The following is an 8,886-nucleotide window of genomic DNA, read 5'->3' as shown; positions in this document are numbered from 1 at the left end:
GGGTGGGTGCGTGTGTGTGTGTGTGATGGAGTCTTAGTGTGTGTGGGGGGTGGGGGTGCGTGCGTGCGTGTGTGGGGGGAGGGTGGGTAGGTGCGTGTGTGTGTGTGTGACGCGGGGTCCTCGGTGGCGGATGTAATTTAAGTGTGTGTGGCTTCATCATAGAGAGGTGATTGTATGGCAGAGGCCACCAACGATGGGGTGCGAGAGAGAAAAGGCCCGTAGAGAGGGAAGAGAAGGTGTGTGCGCGTGAGAGGAGTCGACATCGAGAGAACGTGTTTGTTCGAGAGACACCGTGGAAGACTACTATATATCGATGGTGCATGTAGGCGGGAATTAAACGAAGGGATGGTCTTATTAGTTTCGGGGATATGGGGGAAGAGTGAGTGGGGGGTAGCTAGAAGGAGATTGTTAAGTGTGAGTGTGTGTTTTACCCATCCAGACAGAAGTTATGTGCACACAAGAAGAGAATGATTCGATGTGGCGTTAGGGTTGAGGGTAATTAACTACGTAAGGAGACATAGAGACCTTGAACATGCATGTGCGAGAGGTATACATGTATACGTGGGATGTGTGTGTGTGCGCGCGCGCATGATCGAGATAAAATAAAGAAGACATAAGTCATAAGATCAACGACATGGGAGAGACGGATCGGTATGACAATATGCATGCATGTGAGAGTGCAGGGAAGAAGGCCCGACAATTGAGCATGTGTTTTGTGTTTAAGAGATAGTGGCGTGTGGGCTGGAGCACGCATCTATGGCGAGCAGAGGGAGTGAGACACAACGATTGTGCAGAAGAGATCAACCTATAAATGCATGTATGGAGAGACATATATAGTCTGGGTGATAGGAAGCAAGAGTGCATGCGAGAAAGAAATGTTGACGGAGAAACTACAGATAGATACAGAGATGGAAATGCTACCTAGAGGGACATTGGCTAGTTTGAGTGTTGGAGATGACCGCCGGGTGGTTCAGAGGGTGAAGTTATGTGTGTGTGAGAGAAAGGTAAAAAGAGGGCACTTGAGTGCATGTAGAGAGAAACATACATAGTGTGCGTGATAGGAAGCAAGAGTGAGGGCGAGAAAGAAGGTTGATGGAGAAACAGATAAATAGAAAGATAAAGATGCTAGCTAGTGTGCGTTAGAGATAGGAGTCGAGTGGATCAGAAGGCTGAGTTATGTGTGTGGGTGTGAGAGAGATAGAGAGAGGGTGCATGTGACTCACATACAAACAAATATCAAAGAGAAATGAGATCCCGAGAGACGGAGTTTTGTGTCTGCGAGAGAGAAAGATATTTCACAATGAGAGTGATAGCTAGAGAGACATATGAGGGAACGCAACATATCTCTAGGGAGAGAGAGAGTGTGTGTGTGTGTGTGAGCGTGAAAGTGCGTTATATCGACTAGAGGGGGGGTGAATAGGCGATTTTTATGAATTCTTCACTGAGGAATTTGCGGGTGAGGAAATTCCTTAGCGAAGAACTACTTGCAGTGGAATAAGTACTCAAGAGTGAGCATAGCAGAACACAGGCATGGTCATCATGATGAAATGAAGACAAACACAAAGTACAGAAAGCGTAAACACACGATAGCACAAGATGAAGACAAACAGACTGAAGAAATTGAACTGAGGAAATTGAGAAAGTCTTCTGTCAAAGTCTTCAAACACAGATATGACAAGCACGCAACACAGTAATGAGGAAATGAAAGAGTTGAGGAAATAGAACCAGTAAGCTTGGTGAAGACAATGATTTGGTAGACCAGTTCCAACTGCTGCCTCAGTTGTACATCTGGTTGGAGCGGCTAGGTATTTAAACCTGAGGACACACCGTCCTCACCGTATTCTCCTTGAGCTAAGGTCACATAGACCTCGCCCAATCACTCGTGGTAAGTCTTCAGGTGACTTCCGAACCTTCACAAACTCGGTCACTCGGCGATCCACAATTCCTCTTGGATGCTCTAGACCATGACGCCTAACCGTCTGGAAGAAGCACAGTCTTCAAAGGTAACAAGCGTCGGATCCACGCAGGATCAATCTCTTCAATGATGCTCAATCACTTTGGGTTTGTAGGTGTTTGGGTTTGGGTTTTCCTCACTTGATGATTTTTGCTCAAGCACAGCAACGGTCGGAAATTTGAGTATCAAATTCCTCACGGCTATCATGTTCCTCACTGTGTAGGCAATCCGCACTAGCGAATTCCTAACTCCTCAGTCAGAACAAATTCCTCAGAGACCAGAAGAACTTCGTCTCTCTCACTGAAGAATATGACTGAACTGTTTTAGATTTCCAATGGCTTCACTCGAAGGGATTGGTAGGTGTAGGATTTTGAGTTGAGCATCACATGGAAATTTCTCCTTAGTATTTCCTCGACCCCTTTTAATAGTACGGTGTTTCCTATGACTCAAGAAAGAGAAAATGAAACTACGAAAACAAAAGTCTTCACGCTTCATGTTCCTCAAATGAATACCAAGTCTTCAAGGTCACACCAATTTCTTCACTTTCAAAGTCTTCAGAAAGTCTTCAGAAATCCAAAGTCTTCAGTCGAAGAACTTCATTTTTAGGGGTCGACTTTCTCTGTAAATATCAAACTCCTCATAGACTTATAGACTTGTGTACACTCATAAACACATTAGTCCCTTAACCTATAAGTCTTCAATACACCAAAATCACTAAGGGGCACTAGATGCACTTACAATCTCCCCCTTTTTGGTGATTGATGACAATATAGGTTAAGTTTTCAACGGGGATAAACATATGAAGTGTAAATACTATTGGGGATCGTAACAGAAATTTAAAATTTTCTATGCATCACCAAGATCAATCTATGGAGTCATCTAGAAACGAGAGAGAGAGGAGTGCATCTACATACCCTTGTAGATCGCGAGCGGAAGCGTTCAAGAGAACGGGGTTGATGGAGTCGTACTCGTCGTGATCCAAATCACCGATGATCCTAGCGCCGAACGGACGGCACCTCCGCGTTCAACACACGTACGGAGCGGAGTCGTCTCCTCCTTCTTGATCCAGCAAGGGGGAAGGAGAAGTTGATGGAGATCCAGCAGCATGACGGCGTGGTGGTGGAAGCAGCGGGATTCCAGCAGGGCTTCGCCAAGCGCTACTCGAGGAGGAAGAGGTGTCACGGGAGGGAGAGGGAGGCGCCAGGGCTTAGGGTGTGGCTGCCGTCCCTCCCCTCCACTATATATAGGGGCTAGGGGGCGCATGCCCCCTTGGAGATCCCATCTAGAGGGGGGCGGTGGTCCCCGAGGCGGCAGCCCCTCGGGGGGCAACGGCCCCCTTAGGGTTTCCAACCAGGGGGCGCATGCCCCCTCGGGGGGCAACGGCCCCCTAGGGTTTCCAACCCTAGGCGCCTTGGGCCCTTGGGTGGGGCTCACCAGCCCACCAGGGGCTGGTTCCCATGCCACTTCAGCCCATGGGGCCCTCCGGGATAGGTGGCCCCACCCGGTGGACTCCCGGGACCCTTCCGGTGGTCCCGGTACAATACCGATGACCCCCGAAACTCTCCCGGTGGCCGAAACTGGACTTCCTATATATAAATCTTTACCTCCGGACCATTCCGGAACTCCTCGTGATGTCCGAGATCTCATTCGGGACTCCGAACAAATTTCGGTCAACCGCATACTAATATCTCTACAACTCTAGCATCACCGAACCTTAAGTGTGTAGACCCTACGGGTTCGGGAGACACGTAGACATGACCGAGACAACTCTCCGGTCAATAACCTACAGCGGGATCTGGATACCCATGTTGGCTCCCACATGCTCCACGATAATCTCATCGGATGAACCACGATGTCGAGGATTCAATCAATCCCGTATACAATTCCCTTTGTCTATCGGTACGATACTTGCCCGAGATTTGATCATCGGTATACCGATACCTTGTTCAATCTCATTACGGCAAGTCTCTTTACTCGTTCCCGTAACACATCATCATGTGAACAACTCCTTGATCACATTGAGCTCATTATGATGATGTCCTACCGAGTGGGCCCAGAGATACCTCTCCGTCATATGGAGTGATAAATCCCAGTCTCGATCCGTGCCAACCCAACAGACACTTTCGGAGATACCTGTAGTGCACCTTTATAGCCACCCAGTTACGTTGTGACGTTTGGTACACCCAAAGCATTCCTACGGTATCCGGGAGTTGCACGATCTCATGGTATAAGGAAATGATACTTGACATTAGAAAAGCTTTAGCAAACGAACTACACGATATAGTGCTATGCTTAGGATTGGGTCTTGTCCATCACATGATTCTCCTAATGATGTGATCCCGTTATCAATGACATCCAATGTCCATGGTCAGGAAACCGTAACCATCTATTGATCAACGAGCTAGTCAACTAGAGGCTCACTAGGGACATGTTATGGTCTATGTGTTCACACATGTATTACGATTTCCGGATAACACAATTATAGCATGAACAATAGACAATTATCATGAACAAGGAAATATAATAATAACCATTTTATTATTGCCTCTAGGGCATATTTCCAACAGTCTCCCACTTGCACTGGAGTCAATAATCTAGTTACATTGTGATGAATCATACACCCATAGAGTTCTGGTGTTGATCATGTTTCGCCCGTGGAAGAGGTTTAGTCAACGGATCTGCGCATTCAAATCCGTATGCACTTTACAAATATCTATGTCTCCATTTTGAACATTTTCACGAATGGAGTTGAAGCGACGCTTGATGTGCCTGGTCTTCTTGTGAAACCTGGGCTCCTTGGCAAGGGCAATAGCTCCAGTGTTGTCACAGAAGAGATTCATCGGCCCCGATGCATTGGGAATAACTCCTAGGTCGGCAATGAACTCCTTCATCCAGATTGCTTCATGTGCTGCCTCCGAGGCTGCCATGTACTCCGCTTCACATGTAGATCCCGCCACGACGCTTTGCTTGCAACAGCACCAGCTGACCGCCCCACCATTCAAAATATACACGTATCCGGTTTGTGACTTAGAGTCATCCAGATCTGTGTCGAAGCTAGCATCGACGTAACCCTTTACGACGAGCTCTTCGTCACCTCCACAAACGAGAAACATATCCTTAGTCCTTTTCAGGTACTTCAGGATGTTCTTGACCGCTGTCCAGTGCCATGCCGGGATTACTTTGGTACCTTCCTACCAAACTTACGGCAAGGTTTACATCAGGTCTGGTACACAGACTGGCATACATAATAGACCCTATGGCCGAGGCATAGGGGACGACACTCATCTTTTCTCTATCTTCTGCCATGGTCGGGCATTGAGTCGTGCTCAATTTCACGCCTTGCAATACAGGCAAGAACCCCTTCTTGAATTGATCCATATTGAACTTCTTCCATATCTTGTCAAGGTATGTGCTTTGTGAAAGACCTATGAGGCGTCTCGATCTATCTCTATAGATCTTGATGCCTAATATGTAAGCAGCTTCTCCAAGGTCCTTCATTGAAAAACACTTATTCAAGTAGGCCTTTATGCTTTCCAATAATTCTATATCATTTCCCATCAATAGTATGTCATCCACATATAATATGAGAAATGCTACAGAGCTCCCACTCACTTTCTTGTAAACACAGGCTTCTCCATAAGTCTGTGTAAACCCAAACGCTTTGATCATCTCATCAAAGCGAATGTTCCAACTCCGAGATGCCTGCACCAGCCCATAGATTGAGCGCTGGAGCTTGCATACCTTGTCAGCATTCTTAGGATAGACAAAACCTTCTGGCTGCATCATATACAATTCTTCCTTAAGGAAGCCGTTAAGGAATGCCGTTTTGACGTCCATTTGCCATATTTCATAATCGTTGAATGCGGCAATTGCTAACATGATTCAGACCGACTTCTGCTTCGCTACGGGTGAGAAGGTCTCATCATAGTCAACTCCTTGAACTTGTCGATAACCCTTAGCGACGAGTCGAGCTTTATAGATGGTAACATTTCCATCTGCGTCCGTCTTCTACTTAAAGATCCATTTATTTTCTATCACTCGCCGATCATCGGGCAAGTCTGTCAAAGTCCATACTTTGTTTTCATACATGGATCCTATTTCGGATTGCATGGCTTCAAGCCATTTGTTGGAATCTGGGCCCGCCATTGCTTCTTCGTAGTTCGAAGGTTCACCGTTGTCCAACAACATGATTTCCAGGACAGGGTTGCCGTACCACTCTGGTGCGGAACGTGTCCTTGTGGACCTACGAAGTTCAGTGGTAACTTGATCATGATCGTCATCATTAACTTTCTCTCTAGTCGGTACAGGCACCATAGAAACATTTTCTTGTGCTGCGCTACTTTCTGGTTCGAGAGGGGTCATCTCATCAAGTTCCACTTTCCTCCCACTTACTTCTTTCGAGAGAAACTCTTTCTCCAGAAAGGACCCGTTCTTGGCAACGAAGATCTTGCCTTCGGATCTGAGGTAGAAGGTATACCCAATGGTTTCCTTAGGGTATCCTATGAAGACGCATTTTTCCGACTTGGGTTAGAGCTTTTCAGGTTGAAGTTTCTTGACATAAGCATCGCATCCCCAAACTTTAAGAAACGACAGCTTAGGCTTCTTTCCAAACCATAATTCATACGGTGTCATCTCAATGGATTTTGACGGAGCCCTATTTAAAGTGAATGCGGCAGTCTCTAAAGCATAACCCCAAAATGATAGCGGTAGATCGATAAGAGACATCATAGATCGCAGCATATCCAATAGAGTGCGATTACGACATTCGGACACACCATTACGCGGAGGTGTTCCAGGCGACGTGAGTTGTGAAACAATTCCACATTTCCTTAAGTGTGTGCCAAATTCGTGACTCAAATATTCCCCTCCATGATCTGATCGTAAGAACTTTATTTTCCTGTCACGTTGATTCTCAACCTCACTCTAAAATTCCTTGAACTTTTCAAAGGTCTCAGACTTGTGTTTCATTAAGTAGACATACCCATATCTACTCAAGTCATCAGTGAGGGTGAGAACATAACGATAGCCACCGCGAGCCTCAACGCTCATTGGACCGCACACATCAGTATGTATGATTTCCAATAAGTTGGTTGCTCGCTCCATTGTTCCGGAGAACGGAGTCTTGGTCATTTTGCCCATGAGGCATGGTTCGCACATGTCAAATGATTCATAATCAAGAGACTCCAAAAGTCCATCTGCATGGAGTTTCTTCATGCGTTTGACACCAATGTGACCAAGGCGGCAGTGCCACAAGTATATGGGACTATCATTATCAACCTTACATTTCTTGGCATTCACACTATGAATATGTGTAACATCACGTTCGAGATTCATTAAGAATAAACCATTGACCAGCGGGGCATGACCATAAAACATATCTCTCATATAAATAGAACAACCATTATTCTCGGATTTAAATGAGTAGCCATCTCGCATCAAACGAGATCCAGATACAATGTTCATGCTCAAAGCTGGCACTAAATAACAATTATTGAGGTTTAAAACTAATCCCGTAGGTAAATGTAGAAGCAGCGTGCCGACGGCGATCATATCGACCTTGGAACCATTCCCGGCGCGCATCGTCACCTCGTCCTTCGCCAGTCTCCGCTTATTCCGCAGCTCCTGCTTTGAGTTAAAATATGAGCAACCGCACCGGTATCAAATACCCAGGAGCTACTACGAGCGCTGGTTAGGTACACATCAATAACATGTATATCACATATACCTTTGGTATTGCCGGCCTTCTTATCCGCCAAGTACTTGGGGCAGTTCCGCTTCCAGTGATCATTTCCCTTGCAATAAAAGCACTCAGTCTCAGGCTTGGGTCCATTCTTTGTCTTCTTCCCGGCAGCTTGCTTACCGGGCGTGGCAACTCCCTTGCCGTCTTTCTTGAAGTTCTTCTTACCCTTCCTTTCTTGAACTTAGTGGTTTTATTCACCATCAACACTTGATGTTCCTTTTTGATCTCAACCTCCGCTGATTTCAGCATTGAATATACCTCAGGAATGGTCTTTTCCATCCCCTGCATATTGAAGTTCATCACAAAGCTCTTGTAGCTAGGTGGGAGCGACTGAAGGATTCTGTCAACGACCGCGTCATCCGGGAGATTAACTCCCAGCTGAGACAAGCGGTTGTGCAACCTAGACATTTTGAGTATGTGTTCGCTGACGGAACTATTCTCCTCCATCTTACAACTGTAGAACTTGTCGGAGACTTCATATCTCTCGACACGGGCATGAGCTTGGAAAACCATTTTGAGCTCTTGGAACATCTCATATGCTCCGTGCTGCTCGAAACGCTTTTGGAGCCCCGGTTCTAAGCTGTAAAGCATGCCGCACTGAACCAGGGAGTAATCATCATCACGTGTTTGCCAAGCGTTCATAACGTCTTGGTTTGCTGGGACGGGTGCTTCACCTAGCGGTGCTTCAAGGACATATGCTTTCTTGGCAGCTATGAGGATGATCCTCAAGTTCCGGACCCAGTCCGTATAGTTGCTACCATCGTCTTTCAGCTTGGTTTTCTCTAGGAACGCGTTGAAGTTGAGGTTGACATTAGCGTGGGCCATTTGATCTACAAGACATATTGTAAAGATTTTAGACTAAGTTCATGATAATTAAGTTCATCTAATCAAATTATTAATGAACTCCCACTCAGACAGACATCCCTCTAGTCATCTAAGTGATACATGATCCGAGTCAACTAGGCCATGTCCGATCATCACGTGAGACGGACTAGTCATCATCGGTGAACATCTTCATGTTGATCGTATCTTCTATACGACTCATGTTCGACCTTTCGGTCTTCCGTGTTCTGAGGCCATGTCTGTACATGCTAGGCTCGTCAAGTCAACCTAAGTGTATTGCGTGTGTAAATCTGGCTTACACCCGTTGTATGCGAACATTAGGACCTATCACACCCGATCATCACGTGGT

Source organism: Triticum aestivum, chromosome 4D (assembly GCF_018294505.1).
Source record: "Triticum aestivum cultivar Chinese Spring chromosome 4D, IWGSC CS RefSeq v2.1, whole genome shotgun sequence".
Taxonomy (NCBI): Eukaryota; Viridiplantae; Streptophyta; class Magnoliopsida; order Poales; family Poaceae; genus Triticum; species Triticum aestivum.
This window is presented reverse-complemented; position numbering follows the sequence as displayed.